The sequence below is a fragment of the Tachypleus tridentatus genome, chromosome 10, assembly GCF_004210375.1.
Source record: "Tachypleus tridentatus isolate NWPU-2018 chromosome 10, ASM421037v1, whole genome shotgun sequence".
Lineage (NCBI taxonomy): Eukaryota > Metazoa > Arthropoda > Merostomata > Xiphosura > Limulidae > Tachypleus > Tachypleus tridentatus.
Window position 1 is genome coordinate 42,976,976 of NC_134834.1, and position 15,233 is coordinate 42,992,208.

Here is a 15,233-nt window from a genome sequence, read left to right on the forward strand (position 1 = left end):
GTATTTACGTCATTGTGAACGAAACATGATTTTATCGCAAGTATAGTTTTCTTGTACGGTTTCCGTCTCAAGAATTTGAGTTGAATTTCCTGCTAAGCTTCATGAGGACTCTCTGCGCTAACCGTCTCTAATTTACCAATGATAGACTAGAGGGAAGGCAGCTTGATTAAAATGTTTATGTGAATCAGAATTCTTCAGTAGGTTTCATAGTCTTCTGCTAATTTAGCAATTTTCCGAAGGGTGTGTGTTTTCTTATAGCAAAGCCACATCGGGCTGTCTGCTGAGTCCACCGAGGTAATCGAACCCCTGATTTTAGTGTCGTAAAGCCGTAGACTTACCGCTGTTTTAGCGGTGGACTATTTTTCGAAGGTGTAAAAGTAAGATTAAGATGATTTATAGAGAAATCTATAAAAATACTAATGGTTTTATGTGATACATTGTTTAAAAATGAGCATAATTAATTTGCTTGCAAAACGTTATAAACAAAAGTAGAATCATAACTAAAGTATTACACCTTGAGTGACACTCAGTTAGAACCACACACATACATACATGTATAGAACTCTATCTTCATGGAGCAGCATTAACAAAGACCATTTTTGACAGCTGTTTAAAGATTTTTTATAGATTAAAATAAAGTGTGTTAATCGCGAGTACGTTTATCAGTGAGAAAACCTGGAGTTATCAACTGCTGATTGCTGATGGAGAAGAAATACGATTAATAAGGAACTATGTTCGATGGTATATCTGTTGATATATTCTCTCAACTCTACCATGCGAAGAACGTTGAAAACTTCAGTTGAAAGAGACAAACACTCCGTAAACCAATTATAACCGATTTAAATAGGTAATTAACGATACTTAGTGAGAAAACTGTGTATAATAGCCCTTTGGGAATTTGTGGTGTGAGCCTCATGTGATTTAAACAGGGTAGCATTGCAGTAATAGTACTTAGAAAGAATAATGTGGATTACAATTATATGGGAATATGGGGGGAGGTCTGATCAAATCAGGGAATTGCGGCTTTAACGACAATTAATACATAGGAGTTGCGATGTCAGATGAGATGTACTTATTCTTTCTGTTTGTCAAATCAATTATATACACAAAACAATACCTCATTTGTACACTAATGAACAAAGGATCTTCCAAGACAATAATGCAACAATCCGCAATACGTGAACTGTACCATTCTAGTTTACGAAGCACCGTAGTGGTCTCACTCATCTTCATTAGCCATCACAAGAACTGAATCTTGATTAAATGTGCCATCTTTAGCATCTTTACTAGTAATTCTCTATAACATCATTCGACCCATTACAGACTCTCTTTTTCGATGAATAGGCAATAATCAGAGTAATTTCTATCATTTTATGGATACCAGGGATTCATTGTGGAAGAAAGGTAATCTAAAACACATTATACTGATGCTATAATAAATTATCATGCATATATTAGTGTTACAGACTTTTAATATCTTTGTTGTTTAACTGTGCTAGTCGTCCATAATACAGCAGTGATAAACCAGAGTGAAAGCAGCTAGTCAACATTATTTACCGCTAATTCTTGGGCTACTCTTTTACTAAGGTATAATGTGATTAACCGTCGTATTATAACACCCCCACACACACTGCTGAAAAGGCAAGCATGTTCAGTAACGGAGATTCGAAACCGCTACCCTCAGATTAAGAGTCAAACGTTCTAACCATTAGGCCATGCCAGGACCTTTAAAAAGAACAAACCGCAAGAAGGAACAGAAAAAAATATTAAATAACAACAATTTATTAAAAATTCATAATAAACGTAGGTGAAAAAACTCCTATGTAATAATATTTTAATCAAATGTATCTACTAAAGTGATCTCAATGAAAACATTTTAAATAGCACGTACATTTGTCATGTAACGAAAATAATCACATTTCAATTAAAAAGAAATATTCAGATTTTTCGCTTTGATTAAAAGTAGGCCAAGTCAACATCTTCGGCATTGTGTAATTTTTTACCATTCAAAAGTTGAATACAAAAAATAAAGTTTACTTTTAAACTTCTTCAAAGAAAATTTGTGTCATTCCGAATTATAAAATAACTTGTTTTTGAATTTCACGCAAAACTACACGAGGACTATCTGCTCTACCCGTCCCTGATTTAGCAGTGTAAAACCAGAGGGAAGACAGCCAGTTGTCACCACCCACCTCCTATTCTTGGGTTACTATTTTACCAACGAATTGTGGTAAAAAAATGACTGTCACATTATAACGCCCTCAAGGCTTAAAACGGCGATCATATTTGGTGTGATGGAGATTTGAAACCCCAACGCTCAGATTACGAGTCGAGCGCCTTAACCCACCTGGTCGTGTCTGGCCCCAAATTATGAGAGATTCTTATAATAAATATAAAAGCAAATGAAGAAAACATTTTAAATGTGTGAAGTGTTAGTGAATGAACTGAAAGGTTAATTGTGAATATCCAGATGTAATATAACTACATATCAAAATCTGCAATATTTGTTGGTTTGTTGTTAAGCACAAAGTTATACATTGGGTTATCTTTTCTGTGCCCACCACAGATATGGAAACCCAGTTTTAGCATTTTAAGCCTTCAAACTTAGCGCTTAGCTATTGGTGTGAGAGGGGTATATTTTGGGGTAAAACAACATTGAGTTATTTGCTGTCTATCAAATGTTATCGTAACTTACTGCTGACCTTTGGGAGAAAGCTGTAATGTTTTTTTACACAACGATAAAATTATATTAATTAAAAATTCATTGGTTCTAATATTTTCACGAATGAAATAACTGTATATTTTATAATTCCATAACTTGTGTGTTAAAGCATATCCATATGTATATAATTTTTAATTTTTTGTGAAGATGCTGTTCTTGTAGTTATGAAGTACTTGTAAGCCACATGTTGGCGAAATGTACCAGTTTTTTACGTTGTACCATTCTCATCCTTTGTCTTTATTCTGGAATGGGATAAGTTCTTTTTAAGAGTGATATAAATATCTCTATAAAGTGGTATGGGTTGAGGTAATCTCCCTTTAGCATGTCATTAAGAATTGTTAATGACGTAAGTAACCTATGAATTACAGGATATCTCATTAAGACCACTTTGTTTGACTTGAAAGAGCAGTATAACATTAATGTTCTTGTCTCTGTCCTATGCTAGTCTGTACCTTTAACAAACCACTCTCTAGTTCCAACTCCCAGTGAAATCAAATTAGTTGTGCTTCCTTGATTTTGATTTGCTGTCTCAGTTATATATATTTTTTTCATAACTGATATTGTGTCAGTATTTTTTAGCAAAATTTTGCCTACTTCTCGAATATCAATATTTCTAAGTACCAAAAAATGTGTACACTTTCTTACCTGAAGTATTATTGCCGAAGTATCCGCATATCTTTCTGAAAATTCTTTGTAACATTACAGAGAAAAATAAATGGCTATGACATTACGAGATAACGAAAGAGGGTCCGGCATGGCCAGGTGGGTTAAGGCGTTCGATTCGTAATCTGAGGGTCGCAGGTTAGAATCTCCGTCGAATCAAACATGCTCGCCCTTTCAGCCATGGGGCATTATAATGTGACGGTCAGTCCCACTATTCGTTGGTAAAAGAGTACCCCAAGAGTTGGCGGTGGGTGGTGATGACTAGCTGTTTTTCCTCTAGTCTTATACTGCTAAATTAGAGACGGCTAGCGCAGGTGGCCCTCGTGTAGCTTTGCGCTAAATTCAAAAACAAACAAAAAACATAACGAAAAGGAAATTATATTGCCTAGTCGTGATATAAATGTTCTGCGTAATTCTATGTCTAAAAGTATCTAAAGTTAAATTATTGGTGAAAAATATACACTTATAGCTATGGAAATCTGCTTTTTTATAAATGAAGTAAATATAACTTGTGGTTCGGAAAAATTGCAAGTTTGAAGAGTCGACACCAGGGTTAGTATTACTCATCTAAAATTTTTACAACGTGGAAATTGTAATAATTTTTTATGACTTCCGTTAATATATTGAAGTTTTATACAAAGAAAGTTTATATTGTTTAGGAAAATAGTAAACAAAATTTAATAATTTTTCCGATACAGAAAACTATTTTACAAAATCTTGTTTGATGCAGACTAAATATTTTGTGTTATATTTCTGAAAGTGTTTGTTCGTTTGGTGTAGTATATAAAAACTGTAGAGAATCTTCATGAGACAATATTATTAACAATGCTTGCATGAAATAAGAAACACTTGTGCTTCTGAATCAAGTAAAGTATTAAATGAAAAATCTTTCAGCAGGTACACCATAATAGCACATGAATATTATACCATGGGATAAACCTGTACTTCGCATACGATGTATTGTGCTAAAATTATACAACTACTGAAATATTGTCTACGAAAAAGAAGTAGATATAGACAGGATTTGGTATTCGAGCTTTCACACGAAGAATGTATGCAATGTCGTATGAGCTATATTTATGAAAATAGCATACGTTTTAATCATATAAATCTTTTAACTTGTTGTTTTGTAGTGGAACATGAATGAAACAAAAACCTAATAAGCAGAATATGTAGTTATATTTACACTTAAAATTAAGAATAAGAAAATGTAAAAACATGGAGTTGTTATAACATTGTCACTTTGTCCTTGTTGATAATTGCTATCTTTGACTAAGATCTGTCTAACTATTGATAAAGCGATGTTATGGGATAACGGATTCTTAAAATTATGTCACCAAGAAGTGTAAAAACGTCTTTCTTCATATTTCACTTATTTTTCATTTTTTTTCATTACCGTATTAACACTTTTTTTTTACTTTCCCTAAAAGTATTACCAAAAGGTTTGTTTGTTTTTTAATTTCGCGCAAAGCTACGCAAGGGCTATCTACGCTCGCTTTCCCTAATTTAGCAGTGCAAGACTTGAGGGAGGGCAGCTAGTCATTACCACCCACCTTCAACTCTTGGGCTGCTCTTTTACCAACGGATAGTGGAATTGATCATCACATTATAACACCCCCACGGCTGAAAGGGCGAGAATGTTTGGTGCGACCAGGATTCGAACCCGCGACCCTCATATTACTAGTCGAACGCCTTAACCCACTTGGCCATGCCGGGCCACCGAAAGGTCTCGTACACTACCACCCAATAAGGGAAATGGTGTATTTTATTCCTCTATTCGTCTCGCGAGTTACTCGTTTTTTCGGGTACGAAGAGTTTTAAAATTTTAGACCTAATTGTTGATTTTTAAGCACCTGTATTGAGACAGAAGCTTATAATGTTAAGAAATAGAGACTTTTTAAAATTATGGTATCAAGTGGTGTAAAAACCAACTGTCGTCATATTTCCATTTTGTTTTTCTATTGTAAATTTCTTGTTTCCATATGTGTCTAAATCGCATTTGCATTTAATCTGAGACCCATAATTACTTTGTTTCGCGCAGTGTGTTAACTGGAGCGCCGAAATTGATTGAAGTTTTGGCTGTGATTATCACGAATTGCCGTAGATTATATAGCGGGTAAATAATATACGTCAGTGTTATAAATGTCGTAGTTTTGCACTCATATAGAACAATACGCGTTAAACTTGGTTAATTTTTGCACTTGTGTAAACGAAAAAGTACCGCTGTACAATTAGCAATAGTAGTATTAAATTTTTATGTGAATTAGTATATTTACACTGACAGACTGACATTGTTTTTCTCCTTACATACATTGTTACAATGACTGCACAAAGATAATGAAAGTAAAATTGGTGTATTTCTTTTTCGGATAAAAGGCTACTGTATATGGCATGCAACAGATTACCATTATATGTTTATTTTAATATCAACGTGTGTTTCAGTTTGATGCATATTATTGGATGTATATTGCGCAAGTACCGCCTGTTTTCTAAATATATAGAAGATTCTTGTGAGCAAGCTTCAACAATATATGTTTTAAGAAAACGCTAGAGTGTTTTCAAACACTGTTGAACGTTCGAGAATCCCACGTGATTGGTATATAGAACTGACGCTTCGAGAAACAGTTATTATTATTGGTCAGCTACAGTCAATATACTATAAAGCCTCAGAAACTATAAATTTCATAAACACTTATTAACCTCATAACTACAAAATTTGACCAGGAACATTTATAGATTTCGAACATTACAAACTGTTAAACTTCAGTAAATTAGCTTCGTCGGTAAAAAGTCAGCTTATAAGCGATGTGAGGCAACCAAACTAGCGAGCTTAAGGAAGGTGTAACAATATCAAATGGGAATTAATTTGCTCGTCGTGGACCTGGATCATCGATAAAATATTCAGTTTTAGACCGGATGTAAGACTCAGTATTGTCTGTAAGTTTGAAAAACTGTTTTATATAAATCAATATTTGTAATAGCTATTTATAATTGTTAATATCAATTATATTGTTATTTGTATATTAAAGTATATTTATGTTAAAAAAGATAATTATATGTATCAATTTTTTTGGCAAATATCATAAATTTGATGCATATCGAGTTCAATTTAACTTCTAAATTAAAAGTAAAATTTCTGGCTCTTTGAAATCATAATACGTAATACGAAGAAATATGTCACCTAAAATTTCTCTTATGAAACCTCAGCAAAAGTTAGAAAATATAATAAAAGGTGGTATGAAGATATTACTGACCCCAGGGAATGGCCTGGCTGTTGACGCCCCCTGTGCTAGAAATCGGTTTCAATATCATTGATGGACATCGCATAGATAACTCTTTGTGTAGCTTTGTGCTTAATTTCATACCAACAAACATAATCGAAATGAAATTAGTCGGAATTCTGATTACAAAACTTAAAATATTTATGTGATCTTATGTTAACTTAGATTTGAATTTAGCTTTTATTTTGTAAAATTAGGATGATTACTCACTTAAAAAGCAAGAAAATGAAGGTGGAAAGTGAAATTAGCTTACGTAAAAAGTGTGTAAAATTCAGCGTTTATAAGCCAAGCAAACATAAAATAAATATTTATGTAAAAATCAACAGAGATAAAATATCAATTAGTCTTTGGAGAAGATGTCCATATCAAAAGGTTTTGGTATTTTCGTTGGTGCATTTTACTGAAGGTCAGTTTATTAAGCCATGGAAAAGGTTTTAGTTAAATGGACAGTTATCGATAAATACTAAAGCCGTTAGAAACACACATTTTCGATGTTTTCTGAAACTAGAGCTGTAAGCATCAGAATAGGCGTCATGCGCTGTGTTTCTAGTTATTTATATCAATCCTCTCTCCTTTCTACGAAGGCTGCTTCAGTAACGAAGGTAGAGAACAAAAAGTCCCAACAATAAAGAGGAACAAATAATATTTTAAGCAAAGCAACTTCCTGAACATTTATTACCCCCATGAGTTCAAAGATAAATCTAAAATAATACATAAACAACACACAACGTTAAAATCGGCACACAGTTTAAAACAATTCTAAAATGTAAGGATGTATTTCAGGGGTAAACTTACAAGAGATAGATGCCATACTTACTCCTTCTTAGCTAGAAACCCGACATGGCCAGGTGGTTAAGGCACTCGACTCATAATTTGAGGGTCGCGCCCCGTCACACCAAACCTGCTCGCCCTTCCAGTCGTTGGTCGTTATAATGTGACGATCAATCCTACTATTCGTTGGTAAAAGAGTAGCAAGAGTTGGAGGCTGGTGGTGATGACTAGCTGCCTTCCCTCTAGTCTTACACTGCTAAATTAGGGACGGCTAGCGCAGATAGCTCTCGTGTAGCTTTGCGCGAAATTTAAACCAATTTTAGACAGATCCTGTGATCTGTGTGTAAGTTTACATTTCTGTATAAATATCAGAGGAGGTCTCACCACATTCTTACTCAGATATTTGCCAGACCTTCATCTTTCTCTTATAATTTATCATATTTTTTAAACTTTCATTATTTCTAAATATTACATTTTTTTTCATTAATATCTTATATTATGTTTTTGTTCATGTTCTGTTATGGTCGACTTTTTCAGTCCTTTCATTTTGACACATTCATCATGTTATGCAGAACAATATTTTAAATCATGTTTTGTCTGTTCAATATAAACACTTCCACATTGATATTCATTTTTATAAATTCAGTCATTTTCCATTAACCGTATATTATTCTTCGTATTTCTTAAAATTTGTTTTATGTTATTCATCGGTTTAAATATGGAAAAAAAAAATATCGTTTTCAAACACTCTAAAGAAACTAAAAGTTAATCCTGGAGCATTTGGCAACTTCAAACTGACACTTTTAATTTTATCATAACCTAGTTGTAAGGTAACAGCTTGATCTGTTATTACCACATTATTGAATATTTTAACTGCTTTATCTCCAATAGTTGGGATAGTACGTTTTAAACTACTATATATTTTATTGTTATCAACTCATTTTCAAATCCGCTTGTTTTATACATATCTTCAAAATTCTATGAACATAATTATAAAATGTAGGCATTTTTTTATTTTCGTATGACATGATTCTTTTACAGAAAAATAGATGTTTATAAATACTCATATTCATTGATACGTCTGAAAAAAAGATAAACTATTATTTTTCTCAGTTTCATAAACAGAATTTATAGAAGGTTCTATGTTATTCAAATACTTTTCAAACACTTTTGATGCTTTATTACCATATCTTCACATCAAGAGTGCGTCATCTACATGCTTTTTTCAAATTTGAAGTTTACATTTTGCACCATTTATGGCTTTTGTTCAAAATGCATCTGTTTAGCATCTGCGTAACAGATGTGAAAGTGGCAATCCCATCCCTATCCATTCATTTTGTTCATGAAAAACATTGTTAACCTGAATAATAAAAGAATCTTTATACATACATTTTCGTTATATTATTTATATATCTATCTTTCCAACTACTGAAGTTTTATTTTGTAGCAACGTATTTTCGAAACACATAATTACATCTTGTTTTTGAATTTCGCACTAATCTACACAAGGGGTAATCTGCGCTAGCCGTCTCTAATTTAGTAGGCCAATCATTTACCAACGAATGGTGAGATTGATCTTAACATTATAATGCCCCCACGGCTGAAAGGGCGAACATGTTTGGTGCGACGAGGATTCAATCTCGCGACTCTCAGATTACGAGTCGAACGCCTTAATATACCTGGCCATACCGGCCCCCTCAAGAAAGGGAATTCAAGATTTTATTAAATATCTCCTTATAGCACTAAGAACTTAAAACTCATATATTATTAAAATATGGATGCTTAGTTACGATTTTATGATATGCTAATTAGTATAACATAAACAAAAACCAGTTAATAAAACTTTGAATGTAAATTCCTAAAACCCCTTTACATGCGCTGTAAAGGATAGCCAGTGCGAAAGGGTTGATAAATTTCTCAAACCTTTATTATAGCAATATTTATAAAGCAGTTCAATTTACTCTTCTTTCTCTGCTTTAAAAATAACAACAACTTTAATATCTCTTAGCGATTTTACACTTTTTATATTTATATTTTGTTTCTTCTCAACATGGTTGAAATTCCCTACAAGTTAATGACATTTAGTTTTAATTACATTAAGGGTTCTCATCTATCATTGTATCTAAGTTATTAATTCTTCCTCTTTAATACTTGAAATTGTACAAACAATTCCGAAATATTTTAATACCTCTAGGTGGTTACTATCGAGAGCTTCATATCATTTTAGAATTTTCTAAGAACTTCTTATAATTTGTACGTAAATTATCCAAGTAAATCAGCTTTTGTCTTTCATTTCATTTATCATTTCTTATATTTTTGATCTAATTCATATTTTAATTTATCAATAATTCTTAATGTTCGATTTCAAGTAAACCTTTGACAATCAATCCAAGTCAAGTTGATATACTTCGAGTTTGGCTATGACACTTATTTTCTTTCTCAGAGTAGCAATTATTTTGTCTAATTTATTCTACTTTTCTATTGTTTTTTTAAGTTGTTTATTTAGTAATTTGATTCCTGACTTGACAAATAAATGACCCAGAAGCAGAAGATGAAACAACAAATGTAAAAACAAAATCGTTATTTGAATAAAAAATTATATTTTCTTTGACTCATGAGTTCGAATACCGTTATCGAACGTGCTCGCTCTTGCATCTGCCGGGCATTGTAATTTGGTGACCAATTACAATTTTCGTAGATAAAAGAGTAGCCTATGAGTTGATGGTAGATGGTGTTGACTAGCTTGCCTTTTCTCTAGTTTATCACTTTCGAATTAAATACAGTTACCGCAGGTAGCCCTGCAGTATATTTAAAACCTCAACATAAAAACAAAATTTAGTTTAAGAATATGAGATAAACTCTGGAGGTAATAATTCTCAGCCAGTCGTTAGTAATTCTTTATCAATTTCTTAGGAACTCTCGAGAGTAAACTGCTTGATTTTAAGTAGTAAACCAAATTTGTCCATAAAAAAATATAAAATGTCCAAGCTTACTGTTATAGACAGAATAAGAATATATTAGAAATCAAATTCTATCGCTATACATATATTATAATATCCAGTTATACTAGATTACCAAATCAATATTATAGAGTTTGAAAAATAAAAATAATGAAAGTACACCACTGGTTCATATACGTTATAAATGCTCTACTAAATCTAATAAAGCTCTAACGTCTGTGAAGAAACATAATTGTAACTGAGTCGTAAAATATAGAAAGGCTTTGACATATTGGTGTACCACTTCACCCAACAGAAACTTAACTGAATCATAAATGTGTTGCCGTTTGTTAAATGCACGCTTTGCTCTCTAACCTGGAGTAAACTTAAATATAAAAAAACCCGTTCACCCGTCCAGTGAACAGTTTTCATTAAACAATTCAGTACAATAGACACGAGAAGTGGACGCATTGACTAATTTCGAATCTGAACTAGAGAAAAAAATGCAAATCTGAGCTGACAGTGATTACTAAACAACCATATCTCAATATAAACAGAAAATAAATTAAATTATTGATTCACGATGATTGTTTATAAATAAATACTACACAAAACAGTCCTGTACTGTCATACAGACACTGTCACTATGAAGAACTATATTAACATCAGAATGTGTTCCAACTTACTACAATTTTTAAGAATAAATTAATGGGGCAGTGCACGTTTGTAGCTTTGATAACTTGTAAAATGCTAAGAAAGTGTTATTTCTATAGCGATTATAGTATAACAAACTAACAGAAATCATTTCATATATTGGACACCCAAGAATACCTTACTTAAATGTCACTTGTTACAGTATATTAGCAACAAATTACATTCTCACAGAGACTTGTTACACTCTCATTATAATATGCTAAAACTGTATGGTGACTTATTGAATATCGATTCTTTGTCTTTTTTTTATTGCAAATATATAAATTATAATGTATAGTAGTGATATACTTATCCACAATATTTTATCTTATGAGAATCATTGATTACTAGTCTGACTAATTTCCAACACGTAAAAAGCTACAATAAGATTATAGACAGAGGAATGATTTTTTTTCACAAAAATGTATAAATAATATAATGATTGAAGAGACAAGAAACATTTATTAGGTTGTCTAGAAATAAATATCGGAATTATCTGGATGACATTTAGAAACTGAAAACTGAGTAACTTATCATTTGTTAGTTGGTTTAATCCAACGTTTGTAGCTTACAAGGTGTCTTAATTGTCTGCTGTTTCAACTCTACTCAGAGTAAATTTCACAACCCCAAGGCAGCATGGACAAGAAGGACATTCGTCTGAATTTCCTCTGCGACTTCAATCTTGAACGAAAAGCTACCGAAACTACACGGAACATCAACCAGACATTCGGCCATGGATCTATTACTGAACGTACAGTTCAGTGTTGGTTCCAAAGTTCGACATGAATATGAAAGTCTTGAAGAGCACGAAGGTCGTGGAAGGAAGCCATCCTTATATGAAGACACATTAAGGGAAACAGTTGAGACAGAACCTCGCACAACAGTACGTGACCTTGCAAACAAAATTAGTCACAAGCAAATCAAGTGTTGTGAACCACCTGAAAAAGTTGGATAAGCGAGTTTAACATGAGCTGACTGAACGAATTGGGAATCGAGGTTCTGCCTCATCCACCTTATTCCCCAGACCTTCTCCCTACGTATTTTCGTTTTATCAGGCACTTTGACAGCTTTTTGAACAATAAACGCTTTCAAATCCAGGCAGCTGCAGAAGAAATTTTTAGGGAGTTCATTGACCATAGAAACTCTGATTTATACAACAGGGGCATAAACAGCATCATTACACGTTAGCAAAACGTGTGTTGTGCAAATAGTGTTTACTTTGATTAAAGCATGTTTTACAACACTGGTTTATACTTTTTCCAAACTACACAGTTCAAAAACGACATTTATTTCTGGGCAACCTAATATATATAGTAAACGTGACCATGGAAACATGCAACTGTTAATGCTGGCCGCCCTAAAAGAAGCTTTGATTTACAATCTGCTAAAATATTGTTTTTCAACATTCTTTAAAGATTAGTGGATTAACATAAAACAGTATACGTAATGTTTGTTATATAATGATTGAGTAGGTAATTCAAGGTTTCTATGAGCGAAATGTCTAGTATATAAAGAAAGATTTGTCGTGCATGAATGTATCAAGGAAACATTAAGTAAAACTGAGGAATGTTATTATGATTGCTGTCAAACATCCAGTAGGATAAAATAAAGACGCATACAACGATCCTGGAATACTTACACTATTACGTTCACTTTAGGAACGAGAATATTGTGCGAAGAGGACAGCGGCTTAACTTTCGTGATACGGATTCGTATATAACATAAATAAAACATTTTAGACTTAACAAGGGAAGACAATCAGAGCTGTATACCAGTACACGTTTAGCTGTAGCTAAGGGGTTATTGTATGCGGTATGAAAATAAAGGAAAAATATAAAAATACAATATCCTACAACTCTAGCACTATTTAAAGGTGGACCTGTCTTTCTTAGCTGTCCTTGGAAAAGAACGTTCACTCTTTTATAACTGCTTATATTAATGAGTATTGTATTTTTGTATTAAATTAATTTCTTCAACCTTCGTGTTTTTCTAACGTGATTAAACTGACCATATGAATGTTGCAATAGAAATTTACTCATGTGCCCGGCATGGCCAGGTGGTTAAGATACTTGATTCGTAATCCCCTGGTTCGAATCCTTGTCACACCAAACATGCTCGTCCTCTCAACCGTAGGGCGTTATAAAGTGACGATCAATCCTACTATTCGTTGTTAAAAGTTGGCGGTGGGTAGTGATGACTAGCTGCCTTCTTTCTAGTCTTACACTGCTAAATTAGAAACGACTAGCACAGATAGACCTCGTGTATCTTTGCACGAAATAAAAAACAAACAAATAAACAAGATTTACTCACACAATTTTAAAATGTTCTCCTTTATATCATATATTTGTTTTATTATAAAAATATAAATCTATAATAATTTAAGATTACTTTAGATGCATATTTGCGTATTACATTCTCATGCAGATATTAATAACAAAAGTGTTGAACTGCTAATTTTGAAAACTTTAATGGGCTGCAACTGCTAATTGAATGAAATGGAGACAACGTTTTGGCTTCTACAATGGGACTTTAAAAAGTTCGCTGTAGTTTCGTTTCGTGGTAGAAAATATACCTATGTTTAGAAGTTTACAAAATTCTCTTTGACCTGTTCGTGGAATAGAACGTGTAACTAGAAATATACGTAAAAGAAAAGGTTATTTTCACTTTCCCCTTACTCAGAAAAACACTGAAAAGAAAATAGAAAAAAGAGCTGCAGGAGCTGGAGTCGAGATTTGGTTCCCTCAGTCTTCTGAATGAATTTTCTGAATCTTTCTTCTTTTAAGTAAACCCCAGCTTCACGTAAACAGAATAAATAAAAGTCGGGATTATAAAATCCAACAGAATAAATGTAAAGAGACCATGAGATCCAACTGAAATGGAAAATGGATCGAAAGATCTTATACCATACCAAAAATATGTTGTAAGGAGAAAATGGAAATATCCTAAGAATAACCAAATTTCACTAATTTAACGCCGAATATTTTACCTAGCCAGTGGCCGAGCTGATACAAATATATTTAAATTTACTTAACAACATCTTTTCCCATAATCAAAACACCATTTGATAGGAGATTTAAACAGTAAACACATCAACTTTGGATGCAACTCCATAAATGCAAATGGAAGACTTCTCTTCCAATTCAAAGATGAATACAACATAGCCTTCCTGAATGATGACACGCCTACGCATACTACGTATGCCACTAATACAAGTGACAAACTAGATATATGTCCAAACTCGTACAGTATGAGCTAAAAAAACTAGTTAAATTTCATGTGGGAAAAGATGTAGACTGTGATCATTTACCTACATGGCGTGTCTTCGATCTCACCCTCTATAAAAATAGTTTATAGAAAAGAAAAAATTGACTACAAAAAGACAAATTGGAAAGAATATCAAAAATAATTAGACAATCGGCTACCAAACAAAATTATGAAAACAGCTGAATAGATATCGATAATTACTGTCAAATAATCACGGAGTGCTTTTAAACAGCAGCCAATAAAGCAATACTAAAACAACAACATAAAACCATAAACAGTGCATGAAAACTGCATAAACAATTAATAACATTAATCAAGCTTACACTCAATTATGAAGACAATTCATGGAGACAAGAAATAGAGAATTAAAACATAAATAAATAAAATAAGAAACCAAATCAGATCAGAAGTAAAATTATTAAAACAAGAAAAATGGGACAATTTCTGCTCCCAGCTAAATGAAAAAACAGATCCGAAACTATTTTTGATACACCTAAAAAGACTCACAGATGAAAATACAGCAACAAGAAAATGCCCACCAGTAGAACACAATAATATCACAGCATATACAAATAAAGAAAAAGCCAAAGCATTCAAACAACTTCAAAACATGTTTAAAACACACAACGATCTAGACATGAACGCATAATTTTATAACAAAGTAAAGAACTTTATAATGAATACAGTGAACTATTTGAACCACACTTCCCAGTTAACTTAAATAACTGTCAAATCAACAGCACAAACGAATAAACAGACACAATTTCCGTACAAGAACTCACAGAAGCAATAACAATTACTAAAAATAAATCTCCAGGAGATGACAGTATACAAGCCATCCTTCTCAAAAAAGGCACTTTGAAATTATTTGAACTTCTCATAGCAATTTTTAATTTATCA